The sequence below is a fragment of the Chiloscyllium punctatum genome, chromosome 14, assembly GCF_047496795.1.
Source record: "Chiloscyllium punctatum isolate Juve2018m chromosome 14, sChiPun1.3, whole genome shotgun sequence".
Lineage (NCBI taxonomy): Eukaryota > Metazoa > Chordata > Chondrichthyes > Orectolobiformes > Hemiscylliidae > Chiloscyllium > Chiloscyllium punctatum.
The window spans coordinates 3,260,239-3,271,763 of NC_092752.1; the positions used below are offsets into that span (position 1 = coordinate 3,260,239).

Here is an 11,525-nt window from a genome sequence, read left to right on the forward strand (position 1 = left end):
ATGCAGGGGTCAGTGCTGTTGTGTACAGTGGATGGGGAGCCCAGGCTGATGGAGATGCAGGGGTCAGTGCGTTGTGTACAGTGGATGGGGAGCCCAGGCCGATGGAGATGCAGAGGTCAGTGCGTTGTGTACAGTGGATGGGGAGCCCAGGCCGATGGAGATGCAGGGGTCAGTGCGTTGTGTACAGTGGATGGGGAGCCCAGGCCGATGGAGATGCAGGGGTCAGTGCTGTTGTGTACAGTGGATGGGGAGCCCAGGCTGATGGAGATGCAGGGGTCAGTGCGTTGTGTACAGTGGATGGGGAGCCCAGGCTGATGGAGATGCAGGGGTCAGTGCGTTGTGTACAGTGGATGGGGAGCCCAGGCTGATGGAGATGCAGGGGTCAGTGCGTTGTGTACAGTGGATGGGGAGCTCAGGCCGATGGAGATGCAGGGGTCAGTGCGTTGTGTACAGTGGATGGGGAGCTCAGTCTGTGGCAATGCAGGGGTCAGTGCTGTTGTGTACAGTGGATGGGGAGCCCAGGCCGATGGAGATGCAGGGGTCAGTGCGTTGTGTACAGTGGATGGGGAGCTCAGGCTGATGGAGATGCAGGGGTCAGTGCGTTGTGTACAGTGGATGGGGAGCCCAGGCCGATGGAGATGCAGGGGTCAGTGCTGTTGTGTACAGTGGATGGGGAGCCCAGGCCGATGGAGATGCAGGGGTCAGTGCTGTTGTGTACAGTGGATGGGGAGCCCAGGCCGATGGAGATGCAGGGGTCAGTGCGTTGTGTACAGTGGATGGGGAGCTCAGGCTGATGGAGATGCAGGGGTCAGTGCTGTTGTGTACAGTGGATGGGGAGCCCAGGCCGATGGAGATGCAGGGGTCAGTGCTGTTGTGTACAGTGGATGGGGAGCCCAGGCCGATGGAGATGCAGGGGTCAGTGCTGTTGTGTACAGTGGATGGGGAGCCCAGGCCGATGGAGATGCAGGGGTCAGTGCTGTTGTGTACAGTGGATGGGGAGCCCAGGCCGATGGAGATGCAGGGGTCAGTGCTGTTCCTGCAAGGTCATAGGAGTCCTGTGCAATGAAGTGTGCTCCCAAGGCAAGCTGCACATTTGTGAGGTTAGGTGGAACGGTCAGTTTGCTTTTGGCCATCTTCGGATTCGCCTTTGCAAATTCCAACCGGAGAGGCTTAGGATTTTCAGGATCAAATCGAATGCCGCTTAATGTATTCCTTGCTGCTCCTGCTCTGCTGTGAAACGTACCAAAGGTGACTGATTGCTTTGGTGTTACCTTGAGCAGTCAGCCCTCAAGTCCCTTAAATGGTTGAAAAAGAAGCTAAAGTTCACGTGGTTTAATGTCTGTAGGAAGGTCACTGGCAAAAAGCGTGTGGACCTCCTCTTGTCCATTGTTAGCTTCATCACTTTTCACACTCATGTCTGGGGAGCTGAGTGAATTTGTTGTGTCCCCCTACTCTGGGCAGATGGTACTGGTGCTGGGAGAACAGGAAGGGTCACCAGAATGGCTGCGTTACATTCCAGGGTCAGTTGACTATCGGGAGCGCTGAGCAGGGTTCCCAGAAATGTGGCTTGGTGCTGAGTTCGCAATGGGTAACATTTCCAGGGGGCTGGGTCAGTGGAATGGGACCCAGCCAGGTTGGGGAGGGCTGACTCGACAGCATCTCCCAAGAGCTAGGGTTTCCCTCACGATCACACACTCTAATCCCTCTTGGACAGCCATTATTCTCCCAGCTGGCCTGTTTAGATGGCTCGCTATTTCCTCAGCAATCTTTGTCCACACAGATATTAAAGTTGTCCATTTAGATCCCATTTTGCGTTTCCAAATTGCCTCTTCTGCTTTTAAACAATTATCTATGTTCCAAGTTCCTCCCATTAGTCAAACTTCATCTCCCAATCCTGACAGGTGCCTGAAACATTCTGCATTTTGGGGGTCATCCTGGCATACCCGATGCAAAGGTGTTCCGACACCCAACTTATCCAACGTCTCTCCCATTTTTAAAGTTTCAACTTTCTAACTTATCTCTATACACCAGTTTAGTGTCCTCAGTCTCCACATCCACTTCAAGGTCCTGACCTTCGTGTGGGGCATTTCTCCTCTTAGCAACCGGTCTAAGGCATGGTGATTGAGACAGACACAGTAGTTATCCTTTATCTTTATGTACTATGTTCCGGGGCCTCAAAACCTGCTATTCTAGGACAAACCTCCAAATTCCAGGGGGACCCCCCCTTTCTGGTAACTTATAGTTATGAGGGCTCTAACCTCCGTATTCCAGAGGAATTCGAACCTCCCTGGGATGAACTCATTGGTGTACAAATGCTTAAGTTATCTCAGAGGTTCTGTCTCTACAGTGTCCTAGGGGATGAGGGGTCAACTGAGTGATAGGTTAGTTGGAGAGATCAAGGTAAATCTTACCCACCGGGCCCATCTGTCTCACGTTACTGTCACGCAGGTGATCACTTACTCAATCTGCCTAGAAGCTCCATGTATGTTGGAATCCTACTCTCATCGCCAAATGTTAGGTTCCCTCCTTGAGATTCTTACACTCATGATGCAACTGCAATACGCCAACTTCTGTGAACAGCCACGGTTTATTTCAGCAGGTACAAACTTTTGGAGGATCACTTAACACTTTGTGATGCTTGCAGAGCGGGTCAAGCGAGGCTCCCTGAACAAGGGAACCATCCTCCCTTTTTACAGGGTTTTACATCACAGTCAGTCATGCACGCAAGATGGGATGGGGGATTTCACACAGAGTAGGCTACAGGATGGGGATATCACAAAGGACAGCTCCCAGCCACTCCCCCACAGTCACATGCCACCCAGAAACAAGGTAAAGTGATTCGATTATTTCCAGAAACAATGTATGATTAAGTTATTCCTTAAAACAATGGGTGATTAGATTGTCACATCCTGCCTGCTCAACCTGGGACATCCAATTTCTTACATGTCAGCAGAACAAATTAACCCTTCAACATTTCACCTCAACCTTAGTAGGACAAGTGTTCAAAAGTTATTGAGAGAAAGCTCTGGGGGGTGTGGTGGTAGTGTCCTTAGCCCTGAACCAGGGGACTGTGGTATTCCAGACATGTGTAACAACAGGTTGGCCCAGAAAATATCTCATTAAATCAAGCTGGAGCTCCTTTCCTGGGGAAAATGTTTCCCAAATATGTTGATCAACATTGTATATGCTGAAAGACCCAGTGCTCTGGGACTCTGTCCCTGTCTTGGCTCATCCACTGTTGAAGCCCTCACTCAGGAGCCAAAACTTTCTTAGTCTTGTCAACGGTATAGTCTTAGCTCTCTCGGGCTCTGGGTTCATGGTCAATACTGTAATCAGGGGCTTTCACAAATGGAGTCGCATATGGTGGAGTCTGTGACATACACACACATATACACACTCACTCACACACACACACACACAGACTCACACATATACACAAACACACACACACTCTCACACACACACAGATTCATTCACACAGACACATGCACACAGACTCACACATATACACAAACACACACACACTCTCACACACACACAGATTCATTCACACAGACACATGCACACAGACTCACACATATACACAAACACACACACACACAGATTCATTCACACAGACACATGCACACAGACTCACACACACAGACTCACACACACAGACTCACACATATACACAAACACACACACACACTCTCACACACACACACTCACATAGACACATGCACACAGACTCACACACACAGACTCACACATATACACAAACACACACACACTCACACACACACACTCACTCACACAGACACATACACAGACTCACACACACACAGACTCACACATATACACAAACACACACACACAACTCTCACACGCACACGGACACAAACACAGACACATACATATACACAAATACACACACACTCTCTCACACACACAGACTCACTCACACACAGACACATGCACAGACTCACACACACACAGACTCACACACACACAGACACACACATATACACAAACACACACACACTCACACACACAGACTCACTCACACAGACACATACACAGACTCACACACACAGACTCACACATATACACAAATACACACACACTCTCACACACACAGACTCACTCACACAGACACATGCACACAGACTCACACACACAGACTCACACATATACACAAATACACACACACACTCACTCACACAGACACATACACAGACTCACACATATACACAAACACACACACACACTCACTCACACAGACACATACATATACACAAATACACACACACTCTCTCACACACACAGACTCACTCACACAGACACATACACAGACTCACACACACAGACACACACATATACACAAACACACACACACACTCACATACACACTCACTCACACAGACACATACACACAGGCTCACATATATACACAAACACACACACACTCACACACACACACTCACTCACACAGACACACACATATACACAAACACACACACACTCTCACACACACTCAGACTCACTCACACAGACACATACACACAGACACACACATATACACAAATACACACACACTCTCACACACACACAGATTCACACACACAGACACATACATATACACAAATACACACACACTCTCTCACACACACAGACTCACACACACAGACACACACACTCACACACACACAGACTCACTCACACAGACACAGACACAGACTCACACACACAGACACACACATATACACAAATACACACACACTCTCTCACACACGCAGACTCACTCACACAGACTCACACACAGACTCACACATATACACACACAAACTCTCTCACACACACACAGACTCACACACACTCTCTCACACACAGACTCACACACACAGACACACATATGCACAAACACACACACTCTCACACACAGACTCACACACCGACTCACACATTCACATCGACACACACACTCACTCACACACACATACACACATTCACTCACACACACACTCACTTTCACACACACAAGCACACATAGACACACATTCACACACACACACTCACACACACAGACATACACAGACACACATTCACACACACACACACACTCTCATGCATACAGACATACACACACACACTCACTCTCACACATACACACTCACTCTCACACACAGATACACACACACATAGACACACACACTCACTCTCTCACACACTGACACACACACACAGACACAGATTCATTCACACACAGACACACACACACATACATACACACTCCCACAGACACACAGCTGGTGGGAATGTTGTGGATGGGGGATTACAGACAGGACAGGCCACAGGAAATGGGATATCACTTTGTGTGGTGATCCTGGCCTGCTTCTCACATTCTACTGCAGCCTGTGTTCTGCCTCTCACCTACTCCCACCCCCAATCACTGCCCACTACCCCCCCACCCCCACCCCCACCCCACCCCCAACATCCCCCACAGCCCCCACCCTGGCTTCCAGCTAGGCACTCCTCCATTTTATACCTTCATCTATCTTTGCTTCTCCACCTCACAAGTCAGGGAAATGCAGGGTTACAGGGATAGGGCTGGGGTCTGGGTCTGGGTGGGATGCTCTTCACAGGGTCAGTGTGGACACGATGGGCCGAATTGTCTGTTTCCAAACTGTGGGGGTTCTATGATGCTAAATCCCATGATCCTCTCCAATATCAGACCCTCTGAGTCTGGGCCTTTAAAATTTCACAATTCAATCCGTTTCCCAGCCACTGGGACCTCGGTGATCTGTGGAACCAACAGTCCGTCTGCTTTAAGCAGTGGGAGGGGAAGGAACAGGCAAATAACAGAAATGAAATTAGAGACAAAACAGGCAGCGATAAAGAAATATAAAGAAGAAACGAGAGATGGAAGAAAAGACAATGTTCTGATTTTCACAGCTTTCTCTGACCATATGGTCACTGCCTTTGTCTGTCAGAAAGATGTTGTGAAACTTGAAAAGGTTCAGAAAAGATTTACAAGGATGTTGCCAGGGTTGGAGGATTTGAGCTACAGGGAGAGGCTGAACAGGCTGGGGCTGTTTTCCCTGGAGCGTCGGAGGCTGAGGGGTGACCTTATAGAGGTTTATAAAATTATGAGGGGCATGGATAGGATAAATAGACAAAGTCTTTTCCATGGGGTGGGGGAGTCCAGAACTAGAGGGCATAGGTTTAGGGTGAGAGGGGAAAGATATAAAAGGGACCTAAGGGGCAACTTTTTCACACAGAGGGTGGTACGTGTATGGAATGAGCTGCCAGAGGATGTGGTGGAGGCTGGTACAATTACAACATTTAAAAGGCATCTGGATGGGTATATGAATAGGAAGGGTTTGGAGGGATATGGGCCGGGTGCTGGCAGGTGGGACTAGATTGGATTGGGATATCTGGTCAGCATGGACGGGTTGGACCAAAGGGTCTGTGTCCATGCAGTACCTCTCTATGACTCTATGTGCTGTACATTTCTATGACTCTATGACAGCTTCAATGTTTTGAGCCCCAAGGTCTGAGATATCCTCAGAATTTCTCTCCAGCTCTCCTCATCCTTGAACAGTCTCCTTGTCCAAGCTTTCAATTACTTGGCCCATTATCACCACATGTGACTCCATGTCAAATTAAGCTTTTTAATGCCTTATTGAAGCCTCTTCAGGTTTTATTGCATTAAAGGTGCTATAGAAATGAAAGTTATTGTTTTTGGCAATATCTGGGTGCACGTAACATGTCTATTTGAGGGTGAGTATGATTTGGAATTATTGCTCGTTGGAAACGTGAAGGAAGCAATTATACTCAAAGGCCATGCAAGTAGATGGGGTGGTAAAGAAGGCGTATGGGCACGCTTTCCTTTATTGGTCAGGGAATTGAGTACAAGAGTCAGGATGTCATGTTACAGCTTTATAAGGCTTTAGTCAGGCCACCCTTATAGACTATTGCATTCAATTCTGGTCGTCACATTACAGGAAGGATGCAGAGGCTTTGGAGAAGTCACAGAAGAGGTTTACCAGAATGCTGCCTGGATGAGAAGGTATGAGCTACAAGGAGAGGCTAGAAAAACTCAGGTTGTTTTCTCTGGAGCAGCAGAGGCTGAGGGGAGGCTTGGTAGAAACCTATAAAATTATGAAATGCATAGATAGGATTGATGGTCAGAATCTTTTTCCCAGAGTTGAAATGTCTAAAACTAGGGGCCATGCATTTAAGGTGAGAGGGGAAAGTTTAAAGGAGATGTGAGGGGCAAGTTTTTTACACAGAGATTGGTAGGAGTCTGGAACACACTGCCAGGGGTGGTGGTGGGCACAAATACGATAGGGGTGTTTATGGGAGTTATGGATAGGCACGTGAATATGCAAGGAATGGAGGGGTATGGACCAAGGACAGGCAGAAGGGATTTTAGTTTAATTTGGTGTCATGTTCAGTACAACATCGTGGGCCGAAGGGTCCATTCCTATGCGGTACGGTTCTATGTTCTGCGTATTCAAGAAACGTCACTTGTGTTTCTCGGAGTTAAACACAGAAAAATCTGTTTCTTGTTCAAATTGCAGGACAACACACACAGACACACACACCCACTCACACACAAGCACACACACACACATATGCAAACAGATACACATACACACTCTCACATACAAACACACACACACACACACACACAGACACACACACAAATACACACAGACACACACTCATACACACACACTCTCTCACACACACACACAAACACAAGCACAGTTCACCATCACAACCAAGTAAAGGTCCTGAGGTTAAATGCATGTTTCAATCACAGTACCGCTGTGTCCGTAAAGATCATTGTTAAATACTCTATGGATAATCCAGCAAAGGTCATTGCTAATAATTTACAGATACTTTCAAATCAATCTGTTCAGATTTTCAATTACCTATCTGTGGAGCAGGTGGGACTTGGACCCAAGCCTCCTGGCTCAGAGGTAGGGGCATTATCACATCAGTAAGTGACTAAAGAAATATAAGGCCGATGAAATAGATCAGCCCAATGCAATTAAAGCAGAAAACTCCCAACAACTGTGCCGAGACCTGGGTTCAATTCCCACCTCAGGCGACTGACTGTGTGGAGTTTGCACGTTCTCCCCGTGTCTGCGTGGGTTTCCTCCGGGTGCTCCGGTTTCCTCCCACTCTCCAAAGATGTGCAGGTCAGGTGAATTGGCCATGCTAAATTGCCCGTAGTGTTAGGTAAGGGGTAGATGTAGGGGTATGGGTGGGTTGCGCTTCGGCGGGGCGGTGTGGACTTGTTGGGCCGAAGGGCCTGTTTCCACACTGTAAGTAATCTAATCTAATCTAAACTGTATATGAAAGTGAGGATGGAACTGGAAAACAGCAGGAAAATCAGCTCTAGACTGGCACCCAGTGGCCACAGGTTGCAATTGTCTTGTAGCCAAAGCATGAGAGAAATTGAATGGGAAATGTTAAAAATCTCACAATGCCAAGTTACAGTCCAGCAGATTTATTTGGAGGCACTAGCTTTTGTAGCACTGCTCCGTCAGGTGGTTGTGAAGCCCCCAAATAAACCCAGTAGAAACTGAGGACTGCAGACAGCATCTAAGGAGCAGGACAATCGACGTTTTGGGCATAAGCTCTTGATCAGAAACTTGGATTCTCCTGTTCGTCAGATGCTGCCTCCAATAAACCCGTTGGACTATAACTTGGCGTTGTGTGATTTTTAACTTTGTCCACCCCTGTCTAACACTGGCTCCTCCACACCGTGAATGGGCAATGACATCAGTCAATAATGGTGAAGGGTCAGGGCCATTGAGGGGCAGTGATAGTGTCCCTACCTCCAAACCAGGAAGCTGGGTTTCAAATTCCCTGCTTCACAGCTACGTAATAATATCTCTGAGCAGGCTGATCTTGAAATAGCTGCTCAATGTAAAGGACTATTAGGAAGCCAGGATAAGAAGTGACCAGACAGCAGGATTTTCCAAGTACACTTTAGTCACAATTCCAGACTGTTCAATCTTAGTCACAATACAGTGGTTCCACCATTTGTTCACCCACATTTCTTCAGTATCTCCCTTGCTGATTCCGATATGCAGTGATCTGCCAGTTGGAAAGTTCCATTTTCACCTGAACTGCAGGTGACAAATTAACCTTAAAACCAGCTCAGAATAACTGAAAAACTCCTGGTTAGGTTGGTCAGTTTAATCTTATTAAACCTATTTTACCAACTGGGGCAGTTTATGCCATCTACCAGAGCGAGGGTCCTTTGTCTTTCAAGGTGAAGTAATCTAAAATGATCTGTTTCACGTTCTGTTTCTCAAACTGCGCGTGCCACTTTCTGCAGCTGTCCTTGACCGATCTGTTTTTGTTGGGTTTATGAGAGTGGCCCTAGGAATGATGGATTTCAATTCCTGCAGATTGGGAACTCTGGGATTGTGCTCCTCAAAGACCTGATGGATAGAGTGTTAAACAGCCCCACTCAGCTGCCTGCACCATTTCATAAGGTCATGGCTAATCAAACTATTCAACATCGCAAGGTGCCTGCGCTGACTAGAAAGGGAGAGAGAGCTGTCACTTGTGAAAGGCTGGAAAATGAAGGGCAAACTTTAAAATAATTCATAAAATATATAAGGTATAACTTTTGCATAAAGGGTCTGTTCATTTATGGGATGTGGGCGTCACTGGCTGGGTCAGCAACTATTCCCTGTCCCTAGTTGCCCCTCAGGCAGCACCTTCCAAACCCACGGCCACTTCCATTGAGAAGGACAAGGGCAGCAGATACATGGGAACACCATCCATCCGTGAGTTCCCCTCCACACCACTCACCATTCTGACTTGGAAATATATCACTGTTCCTTTATTGGGTCAAAATCCTGGAATTCCCTCCCTAAGGGCATTGTGGGTCTACCCAAAGCACATGGACAGCAGCGGGTCAAGAAGGCAGCTCACCCTCACCTTCACAAGGAGGCAAGTCTCAGCCTTATCTTTAGCGCTGATGTGCTGGGCTCCCCCATCACTGAGGATGGGGATATTTGTGGAGCCTCCCCCTCCAGTAAGTTGTTTAATTGTCCATCTCCATTCATGACTGGATGTGGCAGGACTGCAGAGCTTAGCTCTGTCTGTCACTTGCTGCTTTATTCTGTTTGGCACACAAATAGTCCTGTTTGGTGGCTTCACCAGATTGACACCTCATTTTCAGGTTTGCCTGATGCTGCTCCTGGTATGCCCTCCTACACTCTCCATTGAACCAGGGTTGATTGCCCTCGGTCGAATGGGGATATGTCAGGTCATGAGGTTACAGATTGTGCTGAAAGCAGACTCAATCAAGGCCTTCCAAAAGGAGGTATATGGTGATTTGAAAAGTGACAATGTGAAGGGCCACACAGTGAAGGGGGGAGGGGGTTCAAGCACAAGGTGAGTTGTTCATTTACAGAGCCAGCACAGAGACAATGGGCTGAGTGGCCTCTTTGGCACTGGGACAATCCTGGGCTGTCACATTCCTCAGGGATACAGGGGATGAGGGGTTTTTGGTTTGGGGTGTATTAAACACTGATCCCATTGACCTCAGTGACACACACTCCCTCCTCTTGTGTCCCAGTTACTGACAACCATTTCCATCTGAACAAAATATTTATCTCATTAAAGTGAACAGGACGAGGAGGCCATTCTGCTCATGCACAACACAAACTCTCCATCAAGATACAATCAAGGAATAGGAGGAGGCCATTCAGCCCATCAAGTCTGCTCTGTTATTCAGTAAGAATATGGCTGATTGGATTTTAATTTCAGTCTACATTCCTGTATATCCTGATCGTCTCCATAAAGGTGAAGCTGCAAATGTGTGAACAGAGAAACAGAGTGTTGTACTGCCATGTTGTCTGACAAATAATTTCAATCTTGCTTCAAACTAAAACTTCCCAACAGCACATCGTACACTAAACCCAGGGCCAGCAGTGAGGAAGTCTGTTTTTAATCCCTTCATGGGACGAGGGTATCAATGGCCTGGTCAGCATTTATTACCCCTCCCTAATTGCCCAGAGGGCAGTTAAGAGTCAACCACATTGCTGTGGGTCTGGAGCCAGACCAGGTAAGAATGGCAGTTTCCTTCCCTAAAGGGCATTAGTGAATTAGATGGGGTTTCCCAATAATTGGCAGTGGATTCATGGTCATTGTTAGACTCCTAATTCCAGATTTTTATTGAGTTAAAACTCCACCATCTGACGTAGCAGGATTCAATCCAGGTCCCCCAGGACATTCCCTGGGTCTCTGGATTCAAGTCCAATGATAACACCAGGAAGGCCGTCACCCTCCCAGGGTCTCTGCAGAGAGTCTGCTTTCTCCAGGCCTGTTCAGACCCCCTGATGTTGGAGATCAGTGAAATTCCTACCCGAGCGAAACAAATGTTACATAAAACATAACAATATGAAAGATATAGGAATCATTTCTCCCTGTTGCTGTGAGAGTGGGATAAGTCACAATTTGGAGAAGTGAGAATTATACACAGTGACACCTTATTGCCTGCATTTGAC

General features: G+C 47.4%; 1 pseudogene; it reads right to left on the bottom strand.

The window, feature by feature from the left end:
• Positions 1-785: 785 nt before the first annotated feature.
• On the bottom strand, positions 786-1,415 carry LOC140485452 (RNA-binding protein, mRNA-processing factor 2a pseudogene; annotated as a pseudogene).
• Positions 1,416-11,525: the final 10,110 nt, after the last annotated feature.